The sequence below is a fragment of the Lissotriton helveticus genome, chromosome 4_1 (genome assembly GCF_964261635.1).
Source record: "Lissotriton helveticus chromosome 4_1, aLisHel1.1, whole genome shotgun sequence".
Taxonomy (NCBI): domain Eukaryota; kingdom Metazoa; phylum Chordata; class Amphibia; order Caudata; family Salamandridae; genus Lissotriton; species Lissotriton helveticus.
The window spans coordinates 741,486,289-741,499,444 of NC_136063.1; positions in this window are offsets into that span (position 1 = coordinate 741,486,289).

Genomic DNA, 13,156 nt, shown 5'->3' on the forward strand with positions numbered 1-13,156 from the left:
TAGAAATGAAATTGTACCTTTCAGTTGCAGCGAACACATATCACTGGCCGATATTTTCGTTCGCATTTCCCTGGGTGTTCCTACTCTTTATATTGAGCATGGGAGCGAATGTGTAAACTAGCAGAGTACTGCAGGTTCCATGCTGCTAGACTGTTGTTTGCGTGTTTCGGTAATGCTGTGGTGACAAACGCACGTTTCTGGTGCACCTTGAATATTCACATTGTCACTCTGTCGATTGTATGGTACTCTGGGTGTAAGTTTTATCGTCTTTATGTTTCGGAATGTATATGTCAGTACCTGATATAATTTGAATTGTAAATGTCTGTGCATTAAGTACTATTGCTGTACCTTTATTTTCTTAACACGCGCTTGCTTATTAATGCTATCTTTGGAAGTGTATTTACACACTACATGTACAGTACTGCCACAGCAGTGCAAGGTTCACAATCACACACACAGAATGGTCACAGAATTGTCTCAGTAAAAGAAGCAGCAATGCAACCTACACATACACACAATCACAATTACATATACACATTATAAAAGGTACAGTTGTGCACGCAAGTCGGTCAGTTTAAGGAGGCAGTTGCTAGAGCTTTTTTAAATTTGTGACCCCATGTCTAATTGCATGTAAAATTATTTTGTATTAAAGTGCATTCTATTTAAACATTTTCACAGAGGGGACAACCCCTGAATCCCCTTTTGTTGATCAGGCTTGCTTGCTTTGCTTGGTTCCGATGTAACACTCAGCCCCAACTTTTACGGCCCACTACTTTCAAAAGTCACCAGCCGCCCCTGGCACCACGACCCTGCGTGTGACAGCCCTAGAGCCTTATGCTTTACTAACCTGTTTTTTTTACCATATCAACGTGCAGAATATGAACATTCTCCCACTTACTAACACAATTACAATTAACACAACATAAATGAGCCTCTGTCACTTAATGGTAAAATCACGATTTATACGTGCTCTCTATAGGGTCAAATCGTTTTCTAATGTTCGACACAACAGTGTCAGTCAAGTTCTGAAATATTTACATTTCACAAAAATTGTAAACTCCACATTCAGAGTCCTTGAGCGTTTAATCCATATCAGTTATTAAAGCGTAAAAATGTTCTCCACGCTGATAACTGCAATGATAGTTGGAAATTTTTGAACAAACATTAAGAAAAGTTTTTGAAAATTTGCTTCTTCATTTTTTTTTTATTACTTCCGTGTTCTACGTACAAACCATCTGACCTATTTTACAGTACTGTCAGTCATCAAGGCTTTGACACGTCAAACTCCTGCATTTCCGCACTCATACCACACCTGGACTCGCACGTTGTCTGACAAAAGACTGTTTCATAAAAATAAAAAAAGGTTTGAAGTTAACAGAAATTGTTTGTAACACATCACTAGACTACTAGGACTACTAAAACTGTAGGAGAGGATTGAATAATTTATTTTGACTTAAGACGGTTGACGATTAGAATACTTCCTTAATATTTAGTGTCAAGCACAGTCATTCAGTCTACTGAAATAGCCAAGACCTGAAACATTCGCTGATGAGTGAAAGTGACATGAAACCTCTGGTTAGAACCCTAGAGATAAAGATGCTATGTAATTATCTGAATGGTTTTCTGTATGTAAAAAAAATGTAAATTGATACTTGTATAGCGCACTACTCACCCGCAAGGGTCTCAAGGCACTTGTACGAATACCGCTGTGGAACCCATCCTGGCTTTCCCTGTGAGGTGTCCCCTCCTGGGCACCCCCAAGGTGGAGGCCAGGCATCCTTAGCGTTGTGGGGGCCATTGTGGAGATTAAGCAAGCTATTGCCCAGAGTTGCAGAGTGGGACTCCATGATTGGAATAGGCACCGAGGCGAGAATTATCAGGCCCGTGGAATTTTTAGCCCAAGACCCGCCAAGGCGGGGAATTGAACCCTGGTCCCGGGCTAGACCTCTGCATCAGGGTCTGCCGCTCTAACCATTGAGCCACACTTCTCCAGTGTATCAGGCTGGAGGGATTACAATTATCTCTTGTTTACAAGATTTGGAATGGAGTAGGAGGAATCTGAATATTTTCTGTGTCTTTTATTTTTTGCAACTATGTTCTAGGTAAATGATTTCTGTTCCCTCCCACATGAAAATAAAAAAAAACAGGTAATGTGAAACGGGTCAGTGTGTGCAATGTATTGTGTAGATAAAATATCGGAGCCTGTAATCCCTGTATGAGACCCCATATCAAATATCCTTATTATAGTTGAGTTGGGAGCCCTTAATAAGCAAAATGTTATAGCTGCTTTTAATCCAAGTAAATTGTACTATATTTATTTACTTTAGATGTGGGCTGCTAGGTCTGAGGGGTATTAGGTGAAAAGTTGATTAATTATTTTTTGAATACACACACAAATATATATATATATATATATATATATATATATATATATATATATATATATATATATATATATATATATATATATATATATATATATATATATATATATATTCACTGAAAAAACCAAAGGTTTCACACCAGTTATAGTTAGGAATTAGCATTTAAAAAACCTATTAAATTCACTGAAAAAACCATAGGTTTTACACCAGTTATAGTTAGCTGGAAATTTTACTCGCATAAAACCATTGAAATTCCCACGTTATAGTTAGTTGGACTCACTATAACTTGCGCGTGCAATGCACTGCTGATGATGTCACATATTACATCACTCATGACATGGTCAGTGACATCACTCATGACATCACTGATGACACCATCCTTGTGACAGACTGACGGACCTTCTTTCACTGTAATGTAACCCTTGAAACACATATTCAATAATAGAAACTAAAGTTTTCAAAAAAATGGAGATACCCATACCAGTTACAAGAACAAATTCAATAAATCCACCATCTTTGTACACATCCACTCATTCACCAACAGTTATATATAGTGACTCATACATATACTTACTCATCATATGTAGTGATACACCTATACATTCTGTTACACACCGACAGTCATCCAAAAGATACTCTCACACATACTCACACATGCGAATAAACTATTGAACATCCATTTATTTGCATATACAGCTATACACACACTACCACCTTACTTCTAAGGAAACTTACACATACTTACTCTCTTAAACAATCACTTATAGAAAAACATACTTATTTAAACAGGAACTCTTACAATCTCTTACTCTCACATATACTCACTTATATACATCAATATTCACATATACTACATTAAAACATATGTAGTTACTGATAAAGACACTAGTGAGACAGTCATTCACTCACTAACACACACATATACACACTCATCCACCCATACAGTGTCTGCACATATGCTGTCTTCAAAACACATACAAACAGAGTCAGTCATTCATGCATGTATGTGCTAAGTAATACCCCCACCAAACCATACAGACACTCATACTGAAACTAAAAAAAACATCTAATAACCCATATAACGTACACATGTAGCTACTTACCAAGCCATGCAGCCACTTATACACAAAGTGAAACACTTATACATATATTTAAATATTTAAACATTACTCACTAATATATGTATTCACTAAGATACACTTAATAAACCAGTTAACCAATCATTAAAAAAAAAACATCCATGTAAACACTTATTTAAACATTTATTCTTCCATCAACTTTTACATATACATATATAACAGATATTTATTTTTCAGAAAGACAGACATTCACTGGATGGTGTCATCAGTGATGTCATGAGTGATGTCACTGACAATGTCATGAGTGATGTAATATGTGACATCATCAGCAGTGCATTGCACGCGCAAGTTATAGTGAGTCCAACTAACTATAACGTGGGAATTTCAATGGTTTTATGCGAGTAAAATTTCCAGCTAACTATAACTGGTGTAAAACCTATGTTTTTTTCAGTGAAGTTAATAGGTTTTTTAAATGCTAATTCCTAACTATAACTGGTGTGAAACCTATGGTTTTTTCAGTGAATTTCAATGTTTTTTTAATAGCAAATCTTAATAGGTATAGAAAGTGAAACATTTTAAAACGAATGTTATATTGTATAAATATGTAAAAAAAAAAAAATATATATATTTTTTTTATTTGTAACCCGGGAGCGTTCCCGGGGCGCGTACCGGTGAACGCACGGGTAAGTGCAATGTTACGGCGCGCCCCGGGGCGCGTACCGGGGAGAGTCCCGTTAGCGCTATTCTCGCGAACGAAAACAACATCGTGACGTTTCGCGTAACCGCGTGATGCGTCATAGGACGCACAGCCTAATCGCAACCGAAAGCACGCGATCGCATACGATCGCAAAACGTCCTGACGCGCTTACGCTACGCACCCGCAGGCGCGTCCCGGAGCGCGACTAAGGGCACGCCCCGGTGCACGTAGCGTAAGCGTGTCGGGTCATGTGACCTGAAAATAACACTTTCTATTGGTGCAGAACAGTTTTGGTTTCCAAATGAGTATAGCCTGGGTCTTGTGACCAGCCTGGGTCTTGTGACCTGAAAATAACACTTTCTATTGGTGCAGAACAGTTTTGGTTTCCAAATGAGTAAAGCCTGGGTCTTGTGACCTGAAAATAACACTTCTGGTTGGTTCAGCACAGTTTTTTTTTCCAAATGATAAAAAACCCCACCTTTCTTCCTCACTCTGACTTTGTCTTTTGACTGAGGAAGACCTGTTTCATCTACAGAGACAATTCTTTTGTACTTTGAAATGGCTACTGTAGCAGCAGCTGGAGCATCTGCACCACCACCACCACCACAACCACCAAGAGGACCACCACAACAATACATTGCTGGTGGAGAAGAGGAGGAGGAGGAAGAGGAAGAGGAGGAGGGGAGCAGATGGCTGCCGGAAGAAATTACCCCATAGAAGCCAAAAGAACACATTGTATGGGAGTTTTTTTCTCTTCCAGAGGGCAAGAAAAAAGTTAATGCGGCCAAGGTAACATGTCGAATCTGTGGTGCAGAACTCTCAAGGGGCAATCCAGATAAAAAATATTCATTTGGGAATCATACCATGATTCGGCATATGACCCGGAAGCATCCTGCTAACTATTCTCGTGCAGAGATCAGGGAACTGGCCAGTCACCTCCCCCAGTGTTCAAGGACCAGCTCAAAAAGAAAGCAACCCAGTCAATCGGACCCAGAAATAACGGAGACGATGCCTTGCATTCAGCAACAATTTGGTACTTTTAGAATCACTTGTACTGAATGTGGCAAGCTCATCGCCTATGGTGAAAAGAGCGTAAAGCTGGTCGTCCTTGCTGGTCAGAATCACATTTGCCCCAAACAAAAGAAGTAATTGTTTTCGTTTTTTGTTTTTTGCTCCAGTTGAGCCATTTTCAATTCCCTTTCTCTTTGTTTCTTCCCATAAAAAATACAAAAAAAATATAAAACTGTTTTGAAAAGCCAAAAAAAGTACAAAATGTTCAAAAAAACATTAAAAAAATATAAAACAACAAAAAGAATTAAAAAAAGTTCTTTTCAGAACTACCTTTCATTTATAAAATTAAACCTATATTTTTAAAGGATCTCTGTCAATTTCTTGTCCTTAGGGTACGCCTACCGGGGCGCGCCCAGCAAAAAAATAGATTTTTTTTTTTAATGAAGCAGTTAGCATGAGGGAAGGACACAAAGAGAGTTATGTTAAGAGAAAAAGAGCTACAAGATGACCACAGAGGGATTGTTTATTACATAGTAAAAAATAGAGAATGTGTAATTGGATGAAAGTGAGAAAAGTAAAATGACTAAAGGAGCGAAAGAAAGGAAGAGAGAGGAAGAACACTAAAGTAGAGATAGTGTGAGACTCTGATTGGCTGTTCAAAGAAAAAGAAAGGACAGTAAAAAATTGGAGAATGAAGGGTAGTGGCGGAACCACGATAAATGAAGAACGATGAGGGAAAGTGAGAAAAGACCAGGTGGTATAAGTAAAGAGGGGTGAAAGAGGGAGAAAAATTAAATTAGGATAACACATGGGGAGTGACAAAGAGAGAGGACAAACAGAGTAAAGGAAACAGTACCTGAATGGGCTTGAGTAAAACAGCAAAAAAAGATAAGTAATGCAGTGTGTGTGACTTATAGGGAGTCAGTGGGTGTAGGTCGGAGTGTGGGTGTGTAAGGTGTGTCTGTAGGTGTGGTTGTGTGGAGTGTTTTGGTGTGGGTGGAGGTGAGGGTGTGTGAAATATGTGTGAGAAGTGAATGAGTGTGGGGTGTATATGAGTTTGATGTATGTGTGTGTATGGAATGTGTGTGTGTTTTTGAGGAGTGTGTGTGGGAGGTTTTTTTGTGTGTATGAGGTGTGTGTGTGGTGTGTGTGTGGGGTGTATGTTACAGGTGTGTGTATGTGTTGGGAGGGGGATGAGGTGTATGTGTAGGAGTAAGGTAAATAATTAAGAAAAAGAGAATGAGTGAAGAAGCAAAGGAAGGGAACAGAGGGTAAGTGAAGTAAAGAATATGGATCTAAAGAAGTTGAATATGAGAGGGTAAATAGGGAAAGGGGAGTAAACATGTAGAATAAGAATAAGTGAGAGAAGCAGAGTAAAGACACAGGAGTGAGGTAGATTGAGAAAATGTTAGTGACCTTAAAGCAAAGGGTGATGACAAACTACATTTTTTTAGTCATACTTACCATATAATAAATGTAACTTTAATTAATTTTTTTACTACAGTTTGTATCTGTGAAAGAGAGAAGAAAAAATAAGTTATAATTAGTAAAATATGTATTTTAAATTAAAAGATACAAATGAAGAGGTTAAAAATCATAATACTCTATTTACAAATAAAGTTAGAGTGAATGACACAGAAAGGGAAATAAACTGAGGTAGAAGGACAAAAAGAGAGAAAAAGAAATAGAAGGAGAGCAAATTACAAAGAGTAAGGCATATAGATTCACTGACAAAGAGAGAGAGAAGAACAGAGAAATGAACTGAAGGTAAGAAAGATACTAAAACAATGTGAGTTAGCAAAACTAAATCAGGAAACAGAACTAAGTAAAAAGATAATGACTGAGACAGAAAACAGTCTAATTAAGGATGCATTTAGAAGATTGAGGAATAGAAGATAACTGAGAGTAAGTGAAGAACAGTCATAGAGTGAAAGGATGAAGGGAGACAGGATAATATACAACGATTGAGGGAAATGGACTGAGGAAGTTATAAGGTAGACACACTAAGAGAAAAACTGAGTGAGGTGGAGTACAATGAGTGAGAAAAGGAAATGAGTAAGTGAGCAAAAAGAAGGAAAGAGAGGAGAAGACGACTAAACCAGTGGTACTGAGAGAAAATAATTTGGTGATGAAAGTAAAGAGAAGGACATTGAAAGAAAGGAAATGAGGGATAGTAATAGAACCAGAGTAAAAGAAATGGGATGAAGAACGATGAGAGAGGAGCAGTGAAGTTGTTGTAAAAGAAGTGATAGAAGGTAGATAAACACAAGTGAAAATAACACAAGTAGAGTGAGGCACTGAGGATATAGAAGTAGTGAACGAAAAATAGAGAGAAGAGGTCAAAAGTAAGGAGCAAACAAAGATAAGCTAGGGAGAGTGGGTGATTTATAGTGATAGAGTGCAATAATACTGCTGAGTGAGTAAACAGGAATTACTAAAAGAGCAAAGGAGGAAAATACGGAAAAGAGAAGTAAAGCAGTAAGACTGAAAGCTGAAAGTTATGCAAGGGAGAGACGGGATACACACAGTTGAAATTAGAATGAGGGGTTGTCAAAGAAGTGGAGTAAGGGAACGGGGGTTATAGAGAGTGAGAGAAAGACATTATAAATTAGTAAAAAGAGCTGAAAGAGGATGGAAAAAGGAAAGTAAGTGTCACAGAATGGGAATACAATTTAATTGACACAATCCAAAGTATAAAATAACTTGTACAACATGTTACGTAGTTTATTTTTGCTGTTCTCAGAATATATTGAATTTCACTTAAAACAGTGAGTTCAAATTACTCATCATATGACAGCGGGGAAAAAAACCACAATCTAAAAGATTGTGTTTTAAAAAAAAACTTAAATACTGACAAATTACAAATGTACGCTAAAGTTAGATTGACTTACTTTTCCTTGAGGCCAAATACTGTATCATGGTGGTCCTTTTCTCGTTGGAAAGTACTTTGCTGTTCACTTAAAAATCAATTTCATCGACTTTCTATAAGAAAAGCTCCAAGAACATCTGAAATATTTTCAATATTTTCATATACTCCTTTTTTTCAGTCATGACTCTTTACTCATTCCTGCACCTTTCCATTTGGCCAAATAGTGTCAGATCTATGAGTATATGTTTAAATTAATTCTAAGGCACTCTGAAATGTCCTTTTCACCGACGTTCTGAAAGAAAGGCTCTACAACATTTTCACAATATTTAAGTATTTGTAAAACCATCTCTGACTCACTCATGTTCATCATTTTGTATAATACTAACATCACTTACTATGACATCCACTTACAGTACCTATATGACAAGTCAATTTTTTATATTGCCTGGATCACTTTTACTCAGAATATATTTTTAAACAGCAAAATAACCTTTATTAACTGCTCCCGTCTTCATTAGCCAATTACTTTTACCTAAATTTTGGCTGTAAAAACACTAGGTATGAATTTATAAAGCCAAAAGGCAAACGTTGTTTGAAAGTCAAATGAGTGTCGTTACATTGGGTCCAACCTTTAGAAGTTTTTAAATAGCATGTGTAATGCCCTGATGTTGTAGAAGGACCTTCATATAAAATAATAGCTGCAGTTGCAAAGGTTCTTCCTGATATCGATAACTGGGAAGCCACAACATTTTTAATAGAAGTTGTCAATTTAGTTCCATCAGGTCTACATCATTGGAACATTAAAATTACATAGTGGCCATAATTTTGTAGAAATAATGTGGACAGCATTGTAGACTTACATTGGGTACACACCATATTGTGATCCTCTGCTTTAACTAGATTATTAAAAGACACTGATTTGCAGTCTGGTAAAGTCAAATATATAAATCTTTCAGAGTCTATTCTAGTACTACTTGATGAAGCACAGTTATCACAGTCATGTTGCCATTGATAAGAAAGGTTAAAAAGATTGTTTATATCTACTCCTTCATCTTCCAATACATCAAACATATACATTAAATATTCCTGACAATCCTGCTGAATTATCTGTGAAAATTGATTTTGACCTGAACATATGTCTACAAGATTCCTAATTTCTGAAACACTTTCTATTTTTCCTCTATCACTACTACATTTCTCTAACACAGAATTCAATAAACAGCACAATGTTTGTTCCCGATTTTCGACAATATGTTTTTGTAAATTTTGAAGAAAAAAAACAACATTAACTACTACATTAGCATAGCAGTTGACACCAGAACTGTTTTCAAACTGAAATCCAACAACATCCTCAACAGAATCCTTTTTCCTTCTGCTTACAAATACAGTTTCATCTACTTTTTGTCTTTTTGCTACTACCTCACTGCAATTACTCTCATTTCTTCTTTTTCGGCCTACCACACGTTTTTCAATCAGAGGATATTGAGGCAAATGTGGAGCATACTCTCCTCTTAACCTATTGTATTCTTTAACACAATCTAGATCAGCACAAATCTTTGTTTCATCACACTCAATCAAGTACAATCCTGATAAAGTTCTGACTCGTGATAAAGCCACATATGCCATACCCTCTTTAAACACAGAACTTCCAATGTTGACCAAAGCACTATCTACACTTAAACCTTGAGATTTATGAATTGTCACTGCATATGCCAAACAAATAGGAAACTGTTTTCGGCGAACATATAAGTCTTTCACGAGCAATAATCTAGCTGAACAACGACAAATTTGTTCTATTTCATCAATGCCATCAAATTTAATTTTTATAATTTCAATTCCATCTCTATTTTTGTAATTCACAAAACCAACAACATGACCCATTGCTCCATTTACCAGACCTCTTTCAACATTTAAATTCCTTCGCAAAATGACACGACAATTCAAACACACATTCAGAGTCTTTTCAAAACGAGCAGTTTTAGATATACTCTTCTCTAATGAATCCAATTTTGATTTCACATTTTCAGACAAAACAATTGTTGCTCCCATATGCTCTAGTTTATCTGTAGCTTCCAGTTTCACTATCTCTTCATTTTCTAAATTTAACATTTTGTTGTTGAACATGGAACATTCTTTCAGAGTTGGCATCAAACATATGGCAGATTTCCTCTCGTTAATTTTCTTAAAAATATTCTCAGGAAGAATGTTTTCATTTGGGTACAAATTTGAAATTAACCGTCCATGTAAAGCTACTTTCCCTTGCTGACTTATTTTTCCTACTCTTACGTCTTGTAAAATATTTTTATAATCTTCATCCTTTGCCTGCCGCATATTTTGAAGCAGTTCTGCATATTTGAAGTTTAACCATATATTAACGTTTCCAATGCTTCCTAGGCACTTTCTGGTATCTTCATGCATGAGCATTTTGAACACAGGTTGTCCTTTCACTGGAGTCAATTGCAGAAGATCTCCAAAAACAATAATATGTTTTCCTCCAAATAAAACATCATAGTCTGTTCTAAGAATTTCTTGCATTCTCAAATGCACAAAAGCAAGCATTATATTTGACACCATGCTTACTTCATCAATGATAAGAAGTTTCATTTTCTTCAGGACTCTCGAAACTTCGGAACACGCATCTCCAGATAGCTTGTGATATTGCAATTTGTTATCATGCTCCACTGGCAGCATCAGTAAATGATGTAAAGTAATCCCTTTAATATTATGTGCTGCCAGCCCAGTTGGAGCGGTAACAACACAAGACAGCGGTGATTCAGTCCTCTTCTGCAGATAAGATGCAATTGCTTTAATCAGAAAACTTTTTCCAGTTCCCGCTTCTCCACTCACGTACAGTCGGACAGGCTTAAATGATGTACATGAGCACTCTTTCTTCTCATGACTCAATCCATGTTCAACCTGTTCTGTGACTTCGTCATATATCAGTTTCTGCTCAACGTTTAATTGTTTCACCAAATCTTCTAAATTAATTACATCCGCTTGAGCTTGCTCCATAGCTCTTTCCACCTCATCCATGGCAGTGGCAGCTTCTTTATGGATAATTGGTCCTCTTAGTGGATCCTGACTCAATGAAGCAGAACTCTGACTGCCTTGAGAACTGTCTCTCGCAATCTCTGCAGCAATTTTTTCTTCTTGCTCTATTTCTTCATTCAACATTTGCAGATAATTTGGAAAAACAGGACATTCTATGGTATCCTTCGTAGCATTAAAAGAGTCTTCATAACAGAAAAAATCTCCAAGTAGTTCCTCTTCTTCTCGCCATGGTTTAAAGAGTTGCAAAAGAGCCAAATAGTAAAATTCTCTTTTGTCTGGATTTTCACAACTAAATTTTCGATGATTAATCAAATGACCTTTTCTCTGTTTCTCTAGACATCCTTCACATCCAATGACAGCATATATTCCATTATTGATATCTTCTCTGATGTTCCTCTTATAAATATAGCTTTGAAGAACTTCATAGAGACAAACGTTCTCAAGATGAGGACTTCTATTTGGATAGTATGTATCCAACATATTTGTCTTCAAAATATCTGTACTTTCTGGTTCTTTCTCCGCCAAATACTCTATCTCTTGTACAGATTTCAAAACTCGATTTCGTGTTGCAGCAAGACCTAGACTCACCCAAATGATGGTTCTAGATTTGGCATAGAGACTTGCTGACGACAATCGATCAGAACATTCATATGCTCCAATTTCTCGATGCGACAACATCTTCAGACTGTAACTGTATAATTTCTTGCTTAGACTCTTTTCATGTGAAATGTCCTCCCACATTTCCTTCAGTTCTGTCTTTTCTTTTTTTGTGATGTAAGACGTCACATATCGAGCCACAGCAATAGAGTTGTCAGTAACGAACTGAATATCCATGTTAGCATTCCACATGGACAAAATCACTGGGTTGTATTCGTTGATGTACTTGGACTCTTCGTTTCTTTTTAAATTGTATGTATTTTTTGGTGATTTCCTCGTCACAGTATGTCGCAGAGAAGACATCAAATTATTTACTCTTCCTTTAGAAATCACTTGTCGTGGAAAGCCGAAACGACATTTTGTGTAGAACTTGTCCTTGTTTCTGAATTTTCGACGACAGTACTTTCCACAACGATGGGATTGAAAGCGTAAAACTTGTTGCCTTAAACTGTTTTCCTCTGTAGTTTTCGGAACAGCACATGTTGAATACTCTTAAATGAAGCTCATCACTGTCTCATCCGAATCTGTTCCAAATTTGGGTGCATCTTTAATCCATAACAACATATGTATGTGAGGAGCACCTCTCGCTTGATACTCCTTTCTCCAAAAGAAATCCAAAACCTCTCCAAGGGGAGGATTTTTTTTGTTGGTAATAAAAGACATCATAGTGATAGAGCGCGCGAGGTCACCCAGCCAATGATTACGCCGTTTCCGGCTTCAGGGCCCATATACTTTCAATTCACACTATTCATTGACCAGGCGACTTCACGGGCTGCTACCAATTGTGTGTGTGTTCCCTATTGTTATGACTCAGTGTACCCGACTTACCATCCACCGACACGGGTACCTATGACTTCAATGGATCAGGGGCCTAGCTGTAAAAGGAAAAGGCAGCAAAATGCAATTTCAAATGACATTCAATATTGTTTAAATGACCACGGACAACTGGAAGTTTTAAAATGTTTATCTAAAGTTCATTGTTTTCTTGCATCAAATACACGAGAATGAGACATTCAATGACTAGTAAAATGTAAATGATATAACTATAAAGAAATAATGACAGGGTAATCATTGAAAATTTCTATTGAATATAAATGAAGAATACTACACAATCTCAAAATCTTCAAGCACGGACAGACTATGCATGGGTAACTATAGGAAGGCCTATAAAGAGTAACACGCTAAACTTAAAGTGAACGGGCCTTTGAACAGTCTAGGTAAAGAGGTTCTAGACCATATCAGAAAATGACAAACAGCAATACAAAATATAATCTCTAAAAGATTGAGAGACATGGGAATATATCATGAAAATATGTAGATGACTTTCGTTCAATAGTTTACGGTAAAAGCATGGAAAATCAACATATGCAAAGGTGTCACTTTATTTTAGCAAAAGGTAGAAATATAG